We start from the raw sequence: 22,322 nt of genomic DNA on the forward strand, positions 1-22,322 counted from the left end.
ATCAAGTTTGGAACTTGGTTGACCTGCCTGATGGTGTTAAAGCCATAGAGTGCAAGTGGATCTATAAGAAGAAAAAGGACATGGATGGAAATGTTCACATCTATAAAGCACAACTTGTCTCAAAAGGTTTTTGACAAGTTCAAGGAGTTGACTATGACAAGACCTTCTTGCCCGTAGTGATGCTTAAGTCCATTCGGATTATTCTAGCTATAGCTGCATATTTCGATTATGAGATATGGTAGATGGATGTCAAGATAGCTTTCCTGAATGGAAACCTAACTAAGGATGTGTATATGATACAACCCAAGGGTTTTGTCGATCCGAAAAATGCTGGAAAGGTATGCAAGCTTCAGAGATCCATTTATGGATTGAAGCAAGCATCTAGGAGTTGGAACATTCGTTTTGATGAAGTGGTCAAAGGGTTTGGCTTCATCAAGAACGAAGAAGAGTCTTGTGTTTACAAGAAGGTTAGTGGAGCTCTGTAGTATTTCTAATCTTATATGTGGATGACATATTGCTGATTGGAAATAACATTCCTATGCTTGAGTCCGTAAAGACTTCACTGAAAAATAGTTTTTCGATGAAGGACTTAGGGGAAGTGGCATATATTTTGGGCATTAAGATCTATAGAGATAGATTGAGAAGGCTTATAGGATTAAGCCAAGATACTTACATTGACAAAGTGTTGAAGCGGTTTAGCATGGAAGAAGCGAAGAAAGTGTTCTTGCCTATGTCACATGCCATACATCTCAACAAGACTCAGTGTCCTTCGACTGCAGATGAGCGGGATCCCATGAGTAGAGTGCCATATGCCTCGACGATTGGATCTATCATGTATGCAATGATAAGTACTCGCCCAGATGTTTCATATGCGCTAAGTATGACAAGCAGACACCAGTCTGATCCGGGTGAAAGTCACAATCAGGATTTGTGTTCATGCTAAATGGTGGTGTTGTTAGTTGGACAAGTTCCAAGCAAGAGACGATGGCTGATTCTACGACAGAAGCTGAGTACATCGCGGCTTCGGAAGCCGCGAAGGAGGGTGTTTGGATAAGGAATTTCCTTATTGAGCTTGGTGTGTTCCCAAATGCGTCCAGCCCATTGAATCTCTACTGTGATAATAATGGGGCAATTGCGCAAGCAAAGGAGCCAAGGAATCACCAGAAGAACAAACACGTTATGCGGCAATTTCATCTCATTAGAGACTTCGTTAATCGGGGTGAGATCAAGATATGCAAAATACAGACGGATTTGAATATTTTTGATCCGTTGACAAAGCCTCTCCCGCAGTCTAAGCACGATGCGCACATAAGAGCTATCAGTATTAGATATGTTCTAGATTGACTCTAGTGCAAGTGGGAGACTGTTGGAGGTATGCCCTAGAGGCAATCATAGAGATGATGATATTTGATTGTATCCATGATTTGTATATTATGTTCATTGAATATCCAGAAATGCATGGCCATGGTACGTACAATTAAGAGTTAACCTACAAGGGGATTCCAAATCACAGGATCGAGAAAGAGCGGTTGGCTTGAAGCTAGACCAAATATCGTGAGGCAAAGGGAATAGCATGTACATGATGTTGTGACGGTTTGTCTGATATGATCTTCGTGTGCGTATAGGAGTTGGCATGTCTTGCTAGAGGCCGCTACCGAATATTGGGCTGAGTAGGAGTACTCGGGCCATGTCTATACGTATCTGAACCCATAGGGTCACACACATAAGGGGCTGGAAGCCCAATTCGGATATGATCCGAGTTCGATCAGGTTTAGAAGTAGTAATGGGCCTCGGACCCAGAGGCCCGTCAGGAACCTCTATAAATAGAGGGGTGGGGTGCCCTAGGGTTTCATCCCTTTGGCCGAAAACACATCTACCACGCCTCCCACGCCCTCGCCCTGTTGCAACTCGTGGACCTAGCAGTCCGGCTTGCATTGCTTCCTCCGTGCACGTGTGGATACCTTGGAGATGTTGCATCTGCAGCACTTGGATGAGCCGCGACGAGCTGCCGACGAGCCACGACGAGCCGCGGCATGAGGACGACCTTTCTGCACATTGACGAGCTGCTGAGGAGCTGCTCGATGTCGACGTGATCGACTACATGTTCGACTACACTGATCGACTTCGCTGCCCCGACACAATTCTACATCTTCCGCACTAGTGCGTCAAGTTGTAATCCCGTTATCCATATACGGCAGTTTTCCTGGTTTACGTGGTAGAAAAATTTTGTTTTGCGCTAGCGTAGCCTACCTCGTACCCCTACAAAACCATAAAGGTGCACGACAGAGCCCCTCCATACCGCCGTGACTCCATAGTACTTACGTGATGACAGGTCATGTCTTCAAGTACTCGAGGACAGTACTCATGCGTAGCTGCTCTGATGGAGTAGTACTCCCGTGAACAAGAAATTTTTTTCATCTACCTATCATTGCTTCATGCCTTATCTCTAGAGATTTGGGCACACATCACTCGTCGGCAGGCCTTCGTGGCCGTGGCTATCTTTTGTGCTCGGGCAGTGGGACCTACTTCAAGAGAATACTTCCTTCTTTCTTGACCATTGGACCAATTATTCTAATCGCTTCAATGCTCAGGGGCTACTCCCACGGAGTGTGTCTTGTGATGCCCTCCACACCCGTCGCTCTGACCTGCTGGACGTCGGCATCCATCAACTCGGCACTTGGCTTCGCTCTGCGTGTTGGCTCTGCGTTCGCTCAGATTTTCTTCTTTTTTGAGCACTGCGTAGCCTCTCCATCACCATGACATCATTGCAGCTTCAACCGACCTAATTTCAAGCTTCACTGTGATGACCTCAAGTTCTTGTTCGCCTACACATTGCTCAGGGGCTTGAGGGATATGTGTACCGCATGGGTCCCCACCGACCAGGATACTAGCCGGACTAGACAAGTGGGTCCACCCGACCAAGTCATGCTGGTCGAGTACATGAAGTTACTTGGAGTACACGTCAAGGCAACAAGACTATCCAAATCTACCCGGACATCATGGGATGCATTTTGTAGTCCAACTCAGATTGCTTTTCATGTAACTATCGAGTAGATTAGATTCAAACCGACTTGTAATCCTTGGCCGTCAGCCTATATGAGGCGGCCGAGGGCACCCCCCGAGGACATCATCTCATATCAAGCAATACAATCCACGCATACAGGATGTAGGGTATTACTCTCCGAAGGCCCGAACGTATCTTAAACCCTCGTGTCCTCTTTGTGTTCTCATGATCACCTTCAAGTTCTTGGTCTCGCAACCGCCCACACCTACATATCAACCACTTGGGTAACCCCCTAATGGACTGCTGGGCTTATAAATCTGACAGCACCCTATAAGTATTGCTTTAATGTGATGTTCATGTTGTAATTGTGGTTGCCAGCTAAAACTTGTGTGAATTGCTTGTTGTGTCAGCAATACAGGAGCGGGTGCGGCTTGATGATGGTAGCGTACAACTGACCAGTTCCTCTGCGCAGACCAGGGCGACCAACGGTCATACCGAGGATCAGCCATTGGCCATGGAGGTCGGGGATGTTGAGGATGGTTGTACTGAAGAAGTTGCACTGAGTCCAGCACCGCAACTTGATGAGGTCGGCTCCAAAGCTACCGACGATGCTATGGTCGCGCCCGAGGTCACGAAGAAGGCAAAGAAGGACGTCATGGTTGACCCTAAGGTCGAGAAGAAGGCTGCTAAGGAGGCTAGAGCCAACCTTTAGCATGATGAGCTAGCTAGGGATGACCCGCCACGAGGGATGACTATCGAGGAAGTTGACTTCGGTGTGATTTGTGAGAACCTAACCTCGAGGCCTTCTCCGATGAGGATCTAGTAGGAGACATGGCGTCGGATAAGGAAGACTTGTTCAACTTGAGGAAACTCTCCTTGGATGCTAGCGTGCTGATCCATGTGAGTACATTGGATGACTGTCCTTTGATTTCTAATTTCTTAACTTGACTCTAATCATTGCGGTGCAAATAGAATTTGGCCGCTCGAGTGCAAAAGAAGGCAAACGGTACTCGGAGAGCCGAGCACTATCGCCTAAAGGCGGAGCACGTGGAGGCTAAGCTCGAGAATGCGAAAGGGAATGCCGAGCTCGAGAAGAAAGTGACTGATGCACTCATGAAAGGTAAGTTGTGCCAACCTATTTTAATCAATTTTTTGCTTAAGCCAATCTTGATGATGATGCGATCCTATGTTGGTTACGCAGATTTTGCGATGCAGATAGCAAGATTGCAGCGGAACCTTAAGGAGTGCAAGGACTCCAATGTGCGCCTCCAACAGGAGCATGACATGGCAGTCAAGCATGAGTATGCAGTATCGCAGAAGCTAGCTTATGAAGCTGAAGCACACAAGGAAACCGAGCATTGCTTAGAAGTTGCTGTAAGTAATCTTCAGAATGACCAACGTGTAATTGCAGGGCTGGAGGTAGAGCTTTAGGAGTTATGGAAGGCAACCAGCTATGTGATGGACATGGAACAGCTAGACGCCAACCCATCCGCACCAACGCCACTTTTGAACCATATGAAGGCCGCACCTGGTTGGCTGAAGACGCTGCTGAAGGAAATTGTTGTGGAGTGCGTCAAGAGCACCTTTTCTTTGATAGCATCACATTTCCCCAAGCTGGAGTTAGAGCGCGCTGAGACGGGAGTTGCGGCTGACTTCAACGAGGAGTGGATTCCCAAGCTGGCCGAGCAATATCATGATGTAGCAGAAACCATTATAAACGACCTGGACTTGTAGGGGAAACATTTAGGATGTGTCAAATTGTTTGGTGAATCATTGAATGCAACGTTCTTAATTATATGTGATGAAGTAAAACTCCCTCCCTCCCTTGGTGTATATGACAGGACAACATGTAGTTGAGGCCTGTAGCCGCTAAGCACCTAGCCTCGCTTGACCAGCGTCCTGCTAAGATCGCATCTCAAGCTTGTAGGAGGGGTGAACACAAGGTTGTCTAGGTTTCACTAGCTAGGATGCTAACCACATGAGTCAGTTGTATAGCCCCGAGAGGGGGAGGAGAGAAAGGCATGACCCAGAGGTTGGCGCCAGGGGGAAACCCCCGAGCTTATGAGCGAGCAGGCTGCTAAATAGGTCAGACAGCCCCCGAGCATCAGGGATAGCTCAGGAAGGAGAATAGTAAGGTAGTAGGTACACAAAAAAGAAGCACATGGGTTTTCTTTATTCAATATAAAAGTGAAAAAGAGTACATAGCTTTATATATGTAAGGGTAGAAGCGCCGTAGATGCTCGATGTTCCATGGATTGGGGATGCCGAAGCCGTCTACCCATTGTAGTCGGTAGGTGCCTGGCTGGATGACTTCTTTGATGATGAAGGGACCTTCCCAAGGGGCGACCAACTTGTGCATATCCTTGGTGGACTAGACCCCGCGAAGCACCAAGTCACCAATGTTGAAGGAGCATGTCCTGACATTCCGATCATGGTAGTGCTGTATCTGCTCGTTATGGCATGCATGCTGGATGAGGGCAGCTGCACGATGCTCTTCAAGGCTGTCGATGTCGACCTGCTGACTTTTTTCTACCTTGCCTTCCTCGTAGTATTGGATGCGCGTGGAGCCAAAGGCCACATCGGATGGTAGGACGACCTCTGAACCGTACACCATAAAGTAAAGGGTGTAGCCGGTAGCCTGACCCTTTTGTGTTCGCAGGTCCCAGATGATATGCGGTAGCTCGCGTAGCCAGTTGGTAGCGTATTTGGACGCATCATCAAAGATGCGTGACTTGAGAGACTAGAGGACCATCTCGTTTGCGTGTTCCACCTGACCATTGCAACGTGGGTGCGCTACTAAGGAGTGATGAGGTTGTCTTGGCAGAAGTCCCAGAACTCGGAGCCTTGTGATTCTGTTACGTACTCCAAAGCGGTGCATAATTTCCTCCACAAACTGAGCTACTTTAGTCAACTCAATGCTAGTGTCAGCCTTGACCTCAATCCACTTTGTAAATTTGTCAACTGCCATGAAGATATGTGTGTAGCCGCCCAGAGCGGTTTTGAATGGCCAGACCATGTCTAGCCCCCAGCATGCGAAAGGCCATGATGGTGGGATGATGCGCAGAGCTTGAGCTGGAAGGTGCTGTTGCTTGGAGAAGAATTGGCACCCTTTGCATCGTTGGATGAGCTCCTTTGTATTGGCTACTACTGCTGGCCAGTAGAAACCAAAGTGAAAGGCTTTGCCAACCAAAGTGCCAAAGGTTGCGTGGTTGCCACATGTTCCTGAGTAAATTTCATGCAGTAGTTCGATACCCTCATTGTGTAGAACACATTTCATCAGTATCCCTGTGGATGAAGCTTTTCTGTACAGTTCTTTGCCAATGATGATGTAATTTGTACTGCGTGAGCTAGTTTTTCATGCTCTATCTTATCCTTGGGGCCATCTGGTCAGTGATCAAGGCTATGAACGGGGCGCTCCAATCTTATTTTGCGTCAATCATCATGACGTCAGTGGTTTTTGGGTCGGCCAGGTCTTGAGCGCCAGCATCGTTGACCTAGTCTGGGTCTAGGATTTTAATGAAATGTTTGCATAGATCTTGTACGAATACGTCGGCTGAAACCTGTGCACACTTGGAGCCGAACTTGGATAGGACGTCGGTAGCGACGTTATGGTCCCTGGGGACATGATGGAACTCAAGGCCGTCGAAGTGGGCCTCTAGGTTTCGGATTTCTACCCAATAAGCGTTTATGGATTCCTTGGTGCAGTCCCAATTCTTGTTGACTTGCTCAATGACAACCTTGGAGTTGCCATAAGTGAGCATACACCTGATTCTAAGGGAAATGGCAATGCGAAAGTCGTGAATGAGAGCTTCGTACTCGGCAACGTTGTTGGTGGCCTTGTAATGGATCTGGAGCACATACTTGAGCTGCTCACCTTTGGCGCCATTGTTGGTGGCAACCATTGTGGTTGTCATGGTTACCATTGTTACAGTTGTCAAGGTCATCTTGGCGACGGTCATCGTCACGGCTACGATAGTCACGCTTGTTGTTATCCCCGCAGTAGTCGTTGCGGCGTGGTCGCTTGTACTCCACTGGGGCACTGAGCTCTTTCTCAGGACTGTGCAATCTCGAAGAGTGTGATGTGCATCCTTGTGGAAGGGGCACAGGGCGCTGAGGGTTTCATCAAATTCTTCCTAGTTGAAAGTGGTCTGTCTGGCCGGATCGCCTTCAACAGCGTAGACCTCTGGGGCCCTTTTTCGGAGTCGGGGCTCCGGGTGTTCTTGGGGTTCATCATGGATTGGTAGATCGTAATTGTTGGTGGGCGGTGTTTAATGTTTTGAACTAAAGTTGTGCCGCCACTTCGATGTCAACTTGTTTGTTAACAACTTCCATCATCTGCCCGACCATTTTTGGGCAGCCTCATACAACTTCTCGAACATGGGTTGGTTCGTCAAGCTGGAGCAAAAATACCAGATGAATCACGGTCTTCAATGCCAGCTAGTCTATTGTGGTTCTTGAAGAAGCGATTGGTGTACTCTCGAATAGTTTCGCCTATCCTTTTGCGGACTTGCCCGAGTTTTTCCCTATTGCCAGGTCAGCTGTAGGTGCTTGGTAATTCTGGGTGAAGGCACTAGCAAGCTGACCCCGACTATCGATGCTGTTAGGAGGGAGATTCTTCAGCCACAGGAGTGGAGCAGGACCCATCACCACCGGGGAGTAGGCGGCCATCTAGTTGTAGGTGCCATTGGCAGCTCTCATCGTGGTACTGTATGTCTTGAGCTAGATGGTGGGGTCAGAGCATCCGTCATATTTTTCAATGATGGCCAGCTTGAATGTGGCCAACCAATCAATAGCCCTGAGGTGTGGTGTGAAAGCAGTGAAGCCGTCGATCACCGTGTCATCATTGTAATCATCGTCGAGGTAGTACTGGATAGGAGCCCTGCCGTGTCCACCATAATTGCACCTGAGCGGGTAGTAGGGGTCCTCGAGAGCGGCATACATGTAGTCGTAGTCGTGCCTTGGTGGGTTGTAGGCATCTTTAAGGGCGTCGTACATGCGGTTGTAGTCGACGCAGCGACGCATCTCATCTTCCTAGCCACGTCGATTCTCGCACTCTGCATCATGGTTGGGCACAAGAGTGCCATAGTTGCAATCATACTCGGCACAGCAGCGAAGCTCATTCGATTGTTGAGGTCAGCGTGTATGTCACAGTTCTGACAAGGTCACGCAGCTCATCATGAAGATCACGTTGTTGTTCTGGTCAGCCACGGTCGTCATCATTGCCTCTGCCAGCCACTATGGCGGTTATCGCTATTGTCGTGCTGATGGCCGTTGTTGGCCTTGTTTTTGACGGGCAGGTAGGCGTTGTTGTTGACAGATGGTTTGGGTTGGATAGCATTTTGCTCCACCACCTCTCCGCGGATTGGCTCCAGCCGACCACCTACACGGTCGCCTCGGTGTTGGTCGAATCTGCTATGCCCAGACCGGCTCTGAGTGTGCCTGGAAGATGTAGACCGAGAATGTGCGAGTTGGTTGTTGATCTGTTCCTCGATCTGGGTGTTGGCAACTCGGAGTCGTGCCTGAATCTGTTGCATTTGATCTAAATCTAGAAAATTTTCTAGCTCAATAAAGGTAGCCCCCAAGTTGGCTTGGGGTGTGGTAAAGACGTTGTGGCCGGCCTCCTCGAGGTCAGCTAGTAGATTGCGAGCACATACAGGGTGCCTGCATCTTTCCCGAGTGCCACCTTGATCCGCAATGTCGCGGTCATTGCGCGGATGCTAGCGCTGGTCACCTGCTGCATCTGCGTTAGCAACTAGTTGGTGTTGGGCGTCCGTTTGCTCTTGTTGGCGCCATGCTGCGCAATTCTGATTCCTTGCGTTACGACCTTCTTCTTATGATTCCATTTCGCCATCCTGAGGTGGTTCATCAGCGAAGACCATGAAAGCCTCACGATCTAGTGTGGAGGAGTTACTCTCATTGTCGCTTCCATATGGATTTGGTGTCAGGATAATGCGAGGCACTTGGATTTCACCACAGTCCAGAAACTGGGCGGTTCGGGCGGGTCTCCATATTGGATTTGGAAAACCTGACAAAGCTTAGTAGAGTACTCGGCGGCCGAGTTTCGTAGACCAAAGGGGACGCGGGACAGACCCTGCGCCAACCTAGTTTCATGCTGCGCCGCCTCGGGTAGCTCTATGCACTCAGCGATAGTGCTACTGATGCGATCAAGCCCCGTGATCAGGTTGGAAGTGTGGCGGAACTGCCCAAATTAACCTGACTAAAATGCAATTAAGTCGCCTGACACGCGATTATACACTTTAAGCAAGTCAACCTGGTCGACCTTCGGATTTCATCCGATGAACCACTTACACAGGATCGAGAAGCATTGCTCACACGAAGGTGAGTATCACAGAGATTACAACCTTCCCATCACATTAACGTAGTTCAAAAATTTATTACATCAGAGCTTTTTAAATTCAAACAAGTTTGCAAGGTTCAACAAGACGAAGTAAAACAAGCGGAAGCTAAACGTCGATACAAGATATCATGACGAAGCTGATCATGACATCAATAATCCCTGCCCTCACCGTCCGAGGAGGGATCCCACTCAACTGTCCAGCCCGGAGGGAGCTGGGTTGGCCAAGTGGTGCCAGCAGCCAAACTATTAACATCACCTGAAAAGTTAAGCCACAACAAGGCTGAGCAACTAATACTCAGTAAGACTGACCCATCGGGTAAACTATTTTCACCAGAACCTAGACATGCAAGGCTTTCTAGCTTTGGGTTTGCTTTGCCAAAAGCGTCTATAGTTGGTCCTTACTTTCAATGTTTTAGCTCAAGTTCTACGTTCCTTTAACCAGTCTAAATTAGTAGCTTATACTAAGCAAGCATAGTTTCCAAACAATTTAAAGAACAAGCATCAAGATTAAGACCATTATCATGTTTCATCTTTACTTAATGCAGAATAGCGATCAAGTAGTCCCAAACTATGAGACGCAGACGAATCGATTCGAATTTATTAACCATTGTTGACGCCAGATTTTGACACCAGTAAAATCGGCGTTAAGAGAGGAAGAAATTAGAAGACGCGGCGTGATGCAAGGGCGACGATTGGAAATTGGCCGATTGGTGCTACAGTCAAGGATCGGTTGATTGGTGCTACAGTCAAGGATCGGTTGATTGGTGCTATAGTCGAGGATCGGCCGATTGATGGTACAGTCGAGGATCGGCCGATTGGCCTTTGGAGTTCCACCTTGCCCGACCCTCCAAGGGAGGATCTCCGCTTCGCCCGACCTTAGTTTCTAGAGTTGGACTAGTCTGAGCCCTCGACATGTGGGTCCTAATCGGTTGTCCCTTGCCGATGAGGTGATCGGCTGATTAGGAGGTTGGGATAGTTGGGCCAGTGTGGGCCTAAAAAGGATTATGAAGAAGAAGAGGGAATCAGCCCATGAAGCGCGTGATAATCGACCTAGTACGAATCGTACTTGTAAATATTCATTTTCCGTTTAAATTTAGGGATAGAGTTCTAGTCGGATAAGAAGTTGTTTGTAACAGGCTATAAATAGCTACCCTTGTAGATCTGTAATCATCATCAACTCAACACAACAAACTACTATTTCCTCATACTTACTTTCAAGCAAGCGACTTCGCCAATACTTTTCTTCTTTTTCACGAGTTCGTACGGGTTGGCAGGGCTGCATCAAATTGACCTCCGGCCGATCTTGTAAGTTCCTCATATCGAGTAAATTCTAAGCTTTAACTTCAGGCGCATCGCTATCGTTCTGTTTAGATTTATTCATCAGTTATCGATATTTACTAGAATTCTAGATTTTACCTGTTGTTCTAGTTTTATCACCAGTTATCTAGCTAGGAATCGGCAATTTCGGCTTTTCTCGTACTTCATTATTTAATCTACTTATTTTACACATAGCCGATTACATCTGTTCCTAGTGTTGCTACTGTAGCGTTGTTTAGATTACTCCAGCAGTTTTCTTTATTAAACGTTGCCCGGTAATCGGCTGCCTCATAGCCGATTTCTTTATTACGGCGAATCGGCCGATTCGCTGATAAGCTTTCTCGAGATCGGAACCTTAGCCGATCATAACCTCTGGGATCTGACACGTTTCTCTCCTTGCCAATCAACAGGTCAGATTGGTGGCACGCCACGCGAACTGCACCAAGGCGATCACCCGAATAGGAGCTAAGCAGATTCTCCCGGGTCGTGTGTCCGACGCTGGGAATTCGATTGGCCGATTTCTAGCGCCAACACACTTTTGGCACGCCCGGTGGGACAAATACAACCGCCACTATGTCGAAAGCTGCTGAAGTCTTGGAAGATAATGTCATCGAAGTGACGGAAGCAGACCTCAGGGACGATCAGAGGGAAGAATTGGAGAAGCAGAGGGCATATTACCGGAAGGCATGTCTGCAATCCTTCAGTCGCACCAGGAGCGGAGAAACTGTCAAAAAGACTCCGATCCCAACTCCCAGCCAGATCACAATCACCGAGGACTCGGACAAGATGTCCGAGATGGTTCAACAATCTGTCTATCAAGCTTTCATCGATCAATCCCCGGTGATTTCTAATACGGTATACAATGCCGTCATCAGCTCCTTAGCTAGCGGCGTATCTCAAGGGTACCAGGGGTCGGCATATGCTCCGCCAATTACGGCTCCGAACAAGAGTTATTCAAATACACCTTATTCGGCTTCTCAGCCGACCCAAATTCCAGTTGGAGGTTCTGGCACTTCCTCATCTTCGATCCCTATGGGGTTTAGTGGTGCGCACTATCTCCAACCGCGTCCCATTCAGTTGTCCTCCTCGCAGTTTCCTCCGATAAATCCAACAGCTTGGGGGGCACCATCAGTGACGGCCGCCCAGGATCAACCGACCAACCATGGAAGTCCTCAACTCCAGGCATCTTTCTAGGCGGCCGCTAGGCCAATCATGCCGCAGTATCAGCCTGTCGCACCGGAGATGAGCAGGGCAGCAGAATCAACGGAAGTACCTCGGGGCGTTGCGCCACTCATACTGTATGACGAAGCGGGCGGCTCATTCAAACAGCCGACCCTGACTACACAGTCGGCCATGACACATCAGATGCCGCACGCTTTCACTCATCATCAAGTCATCCCGCCGCTAATATACCAGCATGTACCAGTTCCCCAGCCGATGGTACACTAGCAACAGCCGGACTGGTCGGCACGCATAGCAGAGGTGATTCAAGAGCAATTTGGCTTAAAACCGAAGGTGCAGACCTATACATACAGGACACCGTACCCTCCTACATATGACTCACTGTCGTTTCCCTATCAGTATAAAGTTCCTGATTTCACCAAGTTTTCAGGACTGGACGACACCTCAACTGTGGAACACGTCGATAGATTTATCATCCAATGCAGGGAAGCAGCGGCGCAGGATGCTCTACGGGTGCGCCTTTTCTCATCATCCCTGTCTGGGTCAGCCTTTCAGTGGTTCACTACATTACCGCCCAACTCGATAATTACGTGGGCTGATCTCGAAAGGCAGTTTCACAAGTATTTTTACACCGGGGTACATGAGATGAAGCTGTCCAATTTAACCAGCCTCAGGCAGAGAAGCGACGAGCCGATATTCTCATATGTACAGAGGTTCAGGGAAATCAGAAATAAGTGCTACTCCCTGGCCCTGACTAATGCACAATTAGCTGATATAGCCTTCCAAGGTCTCCTACCTCATATCAAAGAAAAATACGCCTCACATGAGTTTGAGAGCTTAAGCCAAATCATCCACCGATTGTCTGGTCAAGAAGTACGTCCTTTCGATCCACGGAGGAACTTCCAGAAGAAGGTGGCATACTTAGAAGAGGTTGAAATCGAAGAAGACACAGAAATCGGCCTTGCGGAATGGGTTAAAGGGAAGAAGCCGATATCATGTCCGTTCGGAAAAAAGGAGCCAGAAACATTCGGATTTGACACATCAAAGGCCGATAAAATCTTCGACCTCCTCCTCCAGGAAGGACAGATCAAGCTCTCACCATACCATACGATTCCTTCCGCCGAACAGCTGAAGAAGATGAAATATTGCAAGTGGCATAACGCTACCTCCCATGATACCAACGAATGCAAAGTCTTCCGCCAGCAGATACAGTCGGCCATCGAGCAAGGCAGACTTAAATTTGAAGTTCCAACGAAACCGGCCAAGCCAATGAAGATCGACCAGCACCCCTTTCCTACCAACATGGTTGACACGGGGAGGAATTCGCTCCAAACCAAGGTACTGACATCCGAATCGGCTAAGCAAAGCGGCGCCGTGGACCTCCGAATCAAGCAACACCCGAAGACGTTAAGGGAAAACGACGGCTGGAAGAGGATGACGACGGAATGGGAGGACCACGTAAGCCCATTACTTCCCAATTTCTGCTCAATAAGTATCAGCAGCAACATGAATGCTCGAGATCCCGGGAAGAGGCGATGCGGCGACATGAAGATCATTGGCGATGCCCGTTCTTCGTCCACTGTTGGGAAAGCAACCTCAGGTTGCCATCGGTCGATAATTGCCCTGAGTGCAACGGCCCGTATCGTAACAATCGGCCGTTCAGAATGACTCGCTCCAGAGATGGGAAATCAGAGCCGATCAGCAGGAACTGGCGCGACCAAGAAGAGCGGCGCCCTCTAGTACGTGATCAGCTGGGGGGCAGAAGTGACCGATATGACCGGTCAGAAGGTAGGCGCGAGCGAAATGATAGGCCGGGGGGCAGATTTGATCGACATGACCGGCTAGAAAACAAGGTTAGCGTTCACGACCGACTCGAAGAGATGGCCGATGCTCGGGTGTCAGACGAGAACCCTTTAGGACGCGAACCAGAATGGGAACGCGCTAGGCCACAAACCAAACCAGTAAACCCCAGGTGGTGCCCCGATGGATTGACCAAGTCTCAAAGATGAAGAATCCAACGTCTCCTCTAGTGGGAACAGCAGGAGGAAGAGCAACGGTACACGGCGGACGAGAAGAACGGCAGGTCTCAGGTATGGCGCCCCAAAAGAAACGATAGAGGAGCTGTGGTTAACATCATGCCGTACGCCATGTTCCGGAAGCTAGGGAAGAGCGATGACGACTTGACCAGGACGGATATGATGCTCAAGGACTTCGAAGGCAATGTATCCCCCACTCGCGGTGCTCTCTGCGTCGACCTCACCATCGGCAGTAAGACCCTTCCCACTACTTTCTTTATCATTAACGGCAAGGGGTCCTACAACATGCTACTCGGCCGAGACTGGATACATGGAAATTGTTGTATCCCATCTACAATGCATCAATGCCTCGTGCAATGGGTTGGCAACAACATCGAGGTGGTTACCGCCGATTCCGCATACACTATCGTGGCAGCCGATACGCAGCAGTGGAGCTTCGAGAACGTCAAGTGCATATCCAGGAGAATATGGGACACTGACTTCTTGAAGGTGTCCGATTTTGGCCTACAGCCGATCCGAGCAGTCGGCTCCGAAGACTTAGACTAAATGGATCAGTTCGCCCGAGAAGATGGGAAGCTGAGACACGGGTTCACTGCAATGCCGAAATGATAGACTTAGGTGATGGCACTAAACCAAGGCCGATATATATTAGTGCAAATTTGGATCCGGAATACAAATGTAAATTGACAAATTTATTGAGAGAATTTAAGGATTGTTTTGCTTGGGAATACCACGAGATGCCCGGATTAGACCGATCTATTGTCGAACATCGGTTACCCATAAAACCAGGGTATCGGCCGTATCAACAGCCTGCATGGCGGTGCAATCCTAAAATCCTGCCAGACATAAAGGCCGAAATAACGCGGCTAATCAAAGCAAAATTTATTCGGCAATGTCGTTATGCTGAGTGGATCTCCAACATTGTACCAGTATACAAGAAGAACGGAAAGCTACGCGTATGCGTCGATTTCAGGAACCTCAATCAGGCCACACCAATGGATGGATACCCTATGCCGACGGCCGATGTGGTGATAGATGCCGCCGCAGGACACAAGGTTATTAGTTTCATGGATGGAAACGCTGGGTACAATCAGATACTAATGGCCGAGGAGGACATATCCAAAATGGCCTTCAGATGCCCGGGCCACCTTGGTTTATTCGAGTGGGTGGTAATGACTTTCGGTTTGAAAAACGCCGGTGCTACGTATCAGAGAGCCATGAATTACATATTTCACAAACTTATCGGCATACTAGTAGAAATCTACATCGACGACGTCGTAGTCAAATCAAAAGGACACCAGGAGCACCTGGCCGATTTACGACAGGTATTGGAATGCACTAAGAAACATGGACTGAAGATGAACCCGAATAAAGGTGCCTTCGGCGTGTCCGCCGGACAATTCTTAGGATTCATGGTGCATGAGCGGGGAATAGAAATCAACCAGAAGACTATAGCGGCCATCAATAAAGTCATGGCCCCACAGAATAAAACTGAGTTGCAATCTCTAATTGGCAAGGTGAATTTCATCAGAAGATTCATATCTAATCTATCTGGGCGAATCCAAGCCTTCACACCATTATTAAAGTTGAAGCCCGACCAGGAGTTCATATGGGGGGAAGAGCAACGCAAGGCATTAGAAGATATCAAGCGGTACTTGGTCTCACCACCAGTATTGGCCCCACCTCAAACTGGTAAGCCGTTTAAACTATACTTATCAGCTGATGAACAAGCTATCGGGTCGGCTCTGGTCCAGGAGTTCGATGGAAAGGAATGAGTAATTTATTATGTCAGTAGAAGACTTCTGGACGCCCAAACAAGGTATCCTCCAGTAGAACGGTTGTGCCTATGCCTTTACTTCTCATGCACCAAACTCAGGCATTATTTACTATCGGCAGAATGTGTGGTTGTATGCAAAGATGATGTGGTAAAGTACATGCTGTCATTGTCGATCTTGAAAGGACGAATCGGAAAATGGGTTTTAGCTTTGTCAGAGTTTGATCTTCGATATGAATCGGCAAAGGCCGTTAAGGGTCAGGTCATGGCCGATTTCGTTGCCCAGCGCTGTGGACCAGAGGCCACCTTCGTGGAACCAGTACCTTGGACCTTATACTTTGATGGATCATCATGTGGGGCCGGATCAGGAATTGGCATCATCCTCATATCGCCTCGGGGGGCAAGCTATGATTTCTCTCTGCCGATAGAAGCATCCGCCACTAACAATCAAGCAGAATACCGAGCTGTACTGAAGGGGTTACAATTATTAAAGGAAGTCAAGGCTAATTCTGTTGAGATTTTTGGGGATTCCATGCTTATCATGGATCAACTAACAGGGAGGTCCGAATGCAAGGACGATGTGTTGAGGATTTATTACGAAGATTGCCTGCAGCTTCTAAAAGAATTCAAATCTGCAATTATTGAGCACATCCCAAGGAATCACAACGAGAATGCTAACAAGCTCGCCCAACATGCATCTGGGTATCGGCCGATTCAAGGCGCTATGGCTCTAGAGCTCGCGACCAATGACTGGCAAAAAGAAATTGCCGATTACCTGAAAGATCCATCCAAGAAAGTGGATCGGCGGGTACGATTCCATGCTACCAAATATGTGTTGCTGGAAGACGACCTGTTCTACCGAACAATTGATGGCGTCCTACTCAAGTGCCTAGGAACGGAGGAGGCTAAGACTCTGATGGGAGAAATCCACGAAGGAGTGTGTGGAGCCCACCAGCCGGCACATAAGACGAAATGGATGATTAGGAAATAATGGGTATTACTGGCCGACGATTCTCGAAGATTGCTTCAAATATTATAAAGGATGCCAGGATTGTCAAAAATACGGGAATGTCCAACGTGCGCCCGCATCGGCCATGAATCCCATTATCAAACCATGGCCGTTCAGAGGTTGGGGAATAGACCTCATCAGCCAAATCTATCCTCCGTCAAGCAAAGGGAACAAGTTCATTCTGGTGGCCACTGATTATTTCACCAAATGGGTGGAGGCGATTCCGTTAAAGGTCATAACATCGGCCGCTATGGTTGACTTTGTAAGGGACCATATCGTCTACCGTTTCGGCATTCCCCAAACTATCATGACCGATCAAGGAATGATGTTTACATCAGGAGAATTCGAGGAGTTCACGGCCGACATGGGAGTGAAATTGTTAAACTCCTCTCCGTATAATGCCCAAGCTAATGGCCAGGCCGAATCTTCCAACAAAGGGATAATTAAGTTAATCAAGAGGAAGATAGAGGAAGAGCCGAAAAAATGGCATTTATGTCTGACCGAAGCCCTATGGGCATACAGGATGGCTTGCCACGGGGCCACCAAGCTGTCCCCTTATCAGTTGGTGTACGGTCACGAAGCAGTGCTACCATGGGAATTGAGGACGGGTTCGAGATGCACTTCGCTCCAGGACCAGTTGCGGCCGATGACTACTCCTCGCTCATGAAAAGGGAACTTGATGACTTGGCTGGCCAACGATTAAGGGTTTTGATAAGTATTGAAGAAAACAAGAAGAAAGTGGCCAGATGGTACGATAAGAAGGTCAAAGTCAAGAAATTCTCTCCGGGAGACCTGGTATGGAAGTTAGTGTTGCCGATCGGGCCAAAAGATCCTAAATTCGGTAAGTGGTCCCCTATGTGGGAAGGGCCATATAAAATCGGCAGATGTGCTCCAGGGAACGCTTATATTTTGGAAACGATCGAAGGAGAAGAGTTTACTAGGGCCTTGAATGGAAGATACTTGAAAAGGTACTACCCTAGTATATGGGTCGGGGCATAAAGATCAATCATGACAAACAAATACACAGCCGATACGAAAAGAATCGTCTAAAGAAAAAACATAATCATCCAAATCGGCCGATATATTATTCGGTACGGACGATGGGTTACACGGCCGACACGGTACAAGTCGCCCTTAGAACAAAAAATAATTAACCACGCCTCTTCTTAAGCTCTCTCTCAACCCAACCTAGTTCTATCAGAAGACGGATGTGCCGTTCTTCTATCTCTTTCATCGCGGCCTCCGCTTCAACTTGACGGGGGAGAGGATGACTCCGATCCATTGCCGGACATGATGTTCCTACTGCTGCATCTTCAAGGATGATTTGACGAGGAAGCGTGTGACTTCTGTCGGCTTGAGGGCGCCGGTGGTTGTTGCCGTCAAGAAAGTCCCAGATCCGTCGGATGTCAGCAGGGACGTGCTCTTGGAGTTCATCGCGATGGGCCCTGATTAAATCCTTGTCTTCTTGTGACAACGGTTCATCGGAGTGCACGAGTCCGATGGCTCGTTCGAGCTCAGGACTAAGGCGCCGCGGCTGGGAAAAGCAACAATATACATATGGCCGCCGAAGATGTGATTCTCTTCAGAGGAATTAAACCGAGAAAGAGAATGAAGGCAAATCTTTTACCTGATTAACAGAGGAAAAGGTAGAGGATGAAGAAGACATGACTGAAAAGCGCGCTGATGAAAACAAGTCAGGGAAGATGAGGCAGAGCTATACGGGTACTCTCAGAACGGGGACCTAGGCTGGCGTTTATAAGAAAAGAAGGCGTGGATGTTTGGTAAGACGCGTCCCATCGGAAGTAAAAAAGGTAATAAATAAGGGGGTGCCGCGAAGGACGGTCAAAGAAGATATTAATGTTCGTACAAAGACTGCCAGTGCTTTTACAAGTCGCCCAGAAGGGCGTTGATAGCTGCAATCGCTCGGCGCCAGATCTGATCGGCAGAGTCCAGGACCCGTTGATCATCCTCTGCCGATCCAGGGACTTCTGACATATGGCGGTGGAGTTTGAGGGCTTCGTGAGCCAGGTGCTGCCTCTCCCATTTCAGATCGGCGATGACGGAAGGAAGTTCCTGAAGCCTCTTCTCTTCGGTGTTTATTGCTTTGGTCACCTGCTCCATCTCCTTGGCAAGCTCTGCTCTTCGGCGTTTGAGGCGATCTATCGTGCCGACAATTCCCGGGCGAGACTCTTCCAGAAAGTGGATCTGTTGATGCACCTCTTGAGCTTGACGCTTGTACGTGTCTTCTTCTTCACGAGTCTTGGTCAACTTGGCGCGATCGGCCATGTGGCGCAGGGCCCTAAAGACCGGAATCCTCATTGACTCGATATACACAGCCGGCGCTAAGGCTTCTTCCGCTTCTTCTGGTACTCGCCCGCTGACGTCACCAAAAAGTTGCCGAATCGGCGAGGCATCTTCTACTAATCGGCCGATGTCCTCTTGAAGAAGAGATTGGATGCTTGCAAGTTTGGCGCGAACGTCATCAGGAACGGAGCTCAAAGTGACCTGACGAGAGGCAACTTCCTCGTCATCGGAGAGTGTGACCGCAAATGAAAAAAGACTGTTGTTGGGGGTGTCCTGTTCCTGGAAAATAGTAAATAAAAAAGAAAACAAATCAGCCGATGGTGATAGCAAATCGGCCGAGTAAGGGTGGGAAATCTCTTACCTCCTTAAAACGGATTTCTTCAAACTGCGTTTGAGAGGCCGTTACCCTCGATTCAGGGGCTGGTACCATTGGTTCGTCAGAAGAAGAAGACTCCACAATGATTGGTGCTTTGCTCGGGCCAGCTTCCCGAAAGATGACCAGTGGTTGATTAGGCGGGGCACTTAGCGTGCCGGTGACCTGTGTCAAAAGATTGAATAAGAACATCATTTAAATACTAGGAGAATGGTTTGAAGGGTAGTATACCTCGGCAGATGGAAGCGTTGGCGTGTCGACGACCGATTGGGTTGCTGCCGATTGTTGTGGGTCCGCGGAGGTGATTTGTGCAGTCTAATATAAGAGGAGTCAGTATAGAAATGGCAATCGGGAAGATCGGATAACAAGTTTACCTGCATGGCCTCCACCAGTAGTGATGCACCGGCTGCTCCAACTTCCGTGATGACTTGAATGTCTACTTCTCCAGTAGTTGGAAGGGGCGGTGCGACCGAAGTTTCTGCCGATGTAGGATCGGTCGATTCTATACGAGCTCGTACTCGGCGACTGGTCTTCTTGATAACCTTCTTCTGCGATTGCTTCGCTCGACCGGCAATAACGTCCACGGAAGGAGCATGATAGCCGATAAGGGGGAAGGTGGTATATGGATGATGGTCCTCTATCGGCCGACCGCTCCGGCTGCGTTTTGGGGGAACGTGGTTTTTGGACTGAGACAACAGCAAGAGTTAGTATATACATTTAACAACATTAATATGGAATGAAAATCGGCCAGGGAAGAATACCTCGGCATTCGGATCGATGTTGGTTGGATCCAGGAGGTTGCAGTATGTCGATGCAGAGGTGCAGAATAGAAATTGTTTCCATTCGGCCCACCATAGCTTGAATGGTTGGACGGCGAAGGGGGCTACTATCCATGCATTCAGGTCTATAGTACTGGAGTCTGGGATCCGATCTCGCAGCCGATTATAGTCAAGACCCTTGGTGAGTTCATCTCTGAACTTTGCTCAGTCGGTGAAGTATGCCTGAATCGGCAATTGACCCATGCCAAATTGCTGTGCCGCAACGGAGGGGTTGTAGAACTCATACGTAGGAGCATCTTTCCCCGAGAAGAAGTTGGCCGGTAAGATTCCCGGTTTAATTAACTCGTCTGTGAGATCTTCGTCAAATCGGCCAGTAGTCGAGTCAAAGCAAGAAGGAAGCTCAAAGATTGGGTCATCTCTCCGATAAGGGAACCAGACGGTTGCATCTTCACTAAAGCCGTTGTAAAAACACCGGAAGTATTCGGCCACCTTGGTAGCAGAGTACGAGCAACCGGAGAAGGCCGATGCCGCTTCACCGAAGGATGTACATCTGCGTCGGACAGTGGGATTCTCTGTCGATTCAATGTTGGGGAACGTCATGTGCTCCACACGCTGCTGAGAAATCTTGCTCATGTACAGGTTAAGCCATAAGTTAATAAACCACCAGGGTCCACCTGGGTTTCCAATCGGCTCCCCTTGGGATAATTTGACGCCGATTTGGTGAAGCATGTGGTAGGCTGCTCCTAGTAGGTTCTTTCCAAGGGGAACGGAGGACCCTATTGATAATGCCTCGGCTAGAGCTTGAGTGTTGGTGGACGGACCAGCTGCTCTCCCACAGAAGAAGTGTTTCTCCAGCCACATCATCAGGAAGGCCGTGTGTTCTCTATTCTCGACCGATCCGGCCCTTCTGTTGCATCTGATGAAACCCTTCCATCCGCCGATTCCCCTTGTGTCCAGCCGATGAGATGTTGGGGCTAAAAGGCGAAAAGGGGTGTCCGGGGAGGAAATGTCCAGGCCGGTCATCAAGACTACATCGGCCAGAGTGGGGGTCATGGGTCCGTGTCCAAAAAGGAATGCATTGAGAGCATCGGACCAGAAGTAAGAAGCTGCCATCACTAATGGTTCATTCCATTCCATTTGGGACAAGGATAGATCAATGCATTGGCCGATTTTGAGCTCGTCCCATTGGACCTTCTTAGAGGCGGCTATCCGCTGGTACCATTCCCTCCAGCCGGGAGTTTCATTCGGCCATGACCTAAAGGTACCCGACCAATGATCTAGGTTCATAGTTGATTGCTTGAAAGGGATCCTATGGGTTTCCAAATTGATTAAGTCGGTTGGATCTGGGTTTCCCATGGGACCGAGGCAGATAAGGCCGGGGTTTTCTGTGAGGCGAATGGTAATGTGATGCCTAACTGCCTAAAAAAGGAAAAGGGGGTGCGGGACTAAGAAATAGATCTAAAGTAAATACATTATTGATAGGGAAAGTTTCAGTAATGACCTCCGGGATGAAGCTCCTTGTAATCGGCGGGATCGCCGGTGCAGCTGCGGATGATGAAGCCGCCAATGGGATCTCGGTTGAAGCCCCAGTTTTCACTGACAGAGTTCCTTCTCCCGTTGATGGAGCCGCCGCCGTTGCTACTGGAACCTCTGCCGGAGGTGCCATCTCTGGAGCTTCGGGCGTTGGTGAAGTGCCTGAAAGTGCCGCCATTGGAGAAGTAGGAAAGAATGTGAATGGAAGAAGGCGCCGGAGAACTGGAGGATTGAGGAAAGCGCTGGAGGGAGAAGAAAGCCTGTGCGCTGAGGAAGGAGGACGTGAGCTCGTGAGGGAAGTACGGGATGTGCTGATATTTAAAGGAGGTCTGAGAAGGGGTAAAAGTGGAATTTTTACCGCGCCGGCGTTTCGAGTTTTTCGGGAGTAGTGGTTGTCGTGGGCGCCCATTTCGAAAAGATTGCAATCATCAGGTTGGAGACCGCGAAACGGAAGGATATTTTCATTGCGCCTATTTCGGAAGGGAAGTTGAAAAGAATTTCGAAGTAAAGACTATGTTTTACTCCGAAACTGGGGGGCATGTGTTGACGCCAGATTTTTACACGAGTAAAATCGGCGTTAAGAGTGGAAGAAATTAGAAGACGCGGCGTGATGCAAGGGCGACGATTGGAAATCGACCGATTGGTGCTACAAT

This window comes from Setaria italica, chromosome VIII, assembly GCF_000263155.2.
Source record: "Setaria italica strain Yugu1 chromosome VIII, Setaria_italica_v2.0, whole genome shotgun sequence".
Lineage (NCBI taxonomy): Eukaryota > Viridiplantae > Streptophyta > Magnoliopsida > Poales > Poaceae > Setaria > Setaria italica.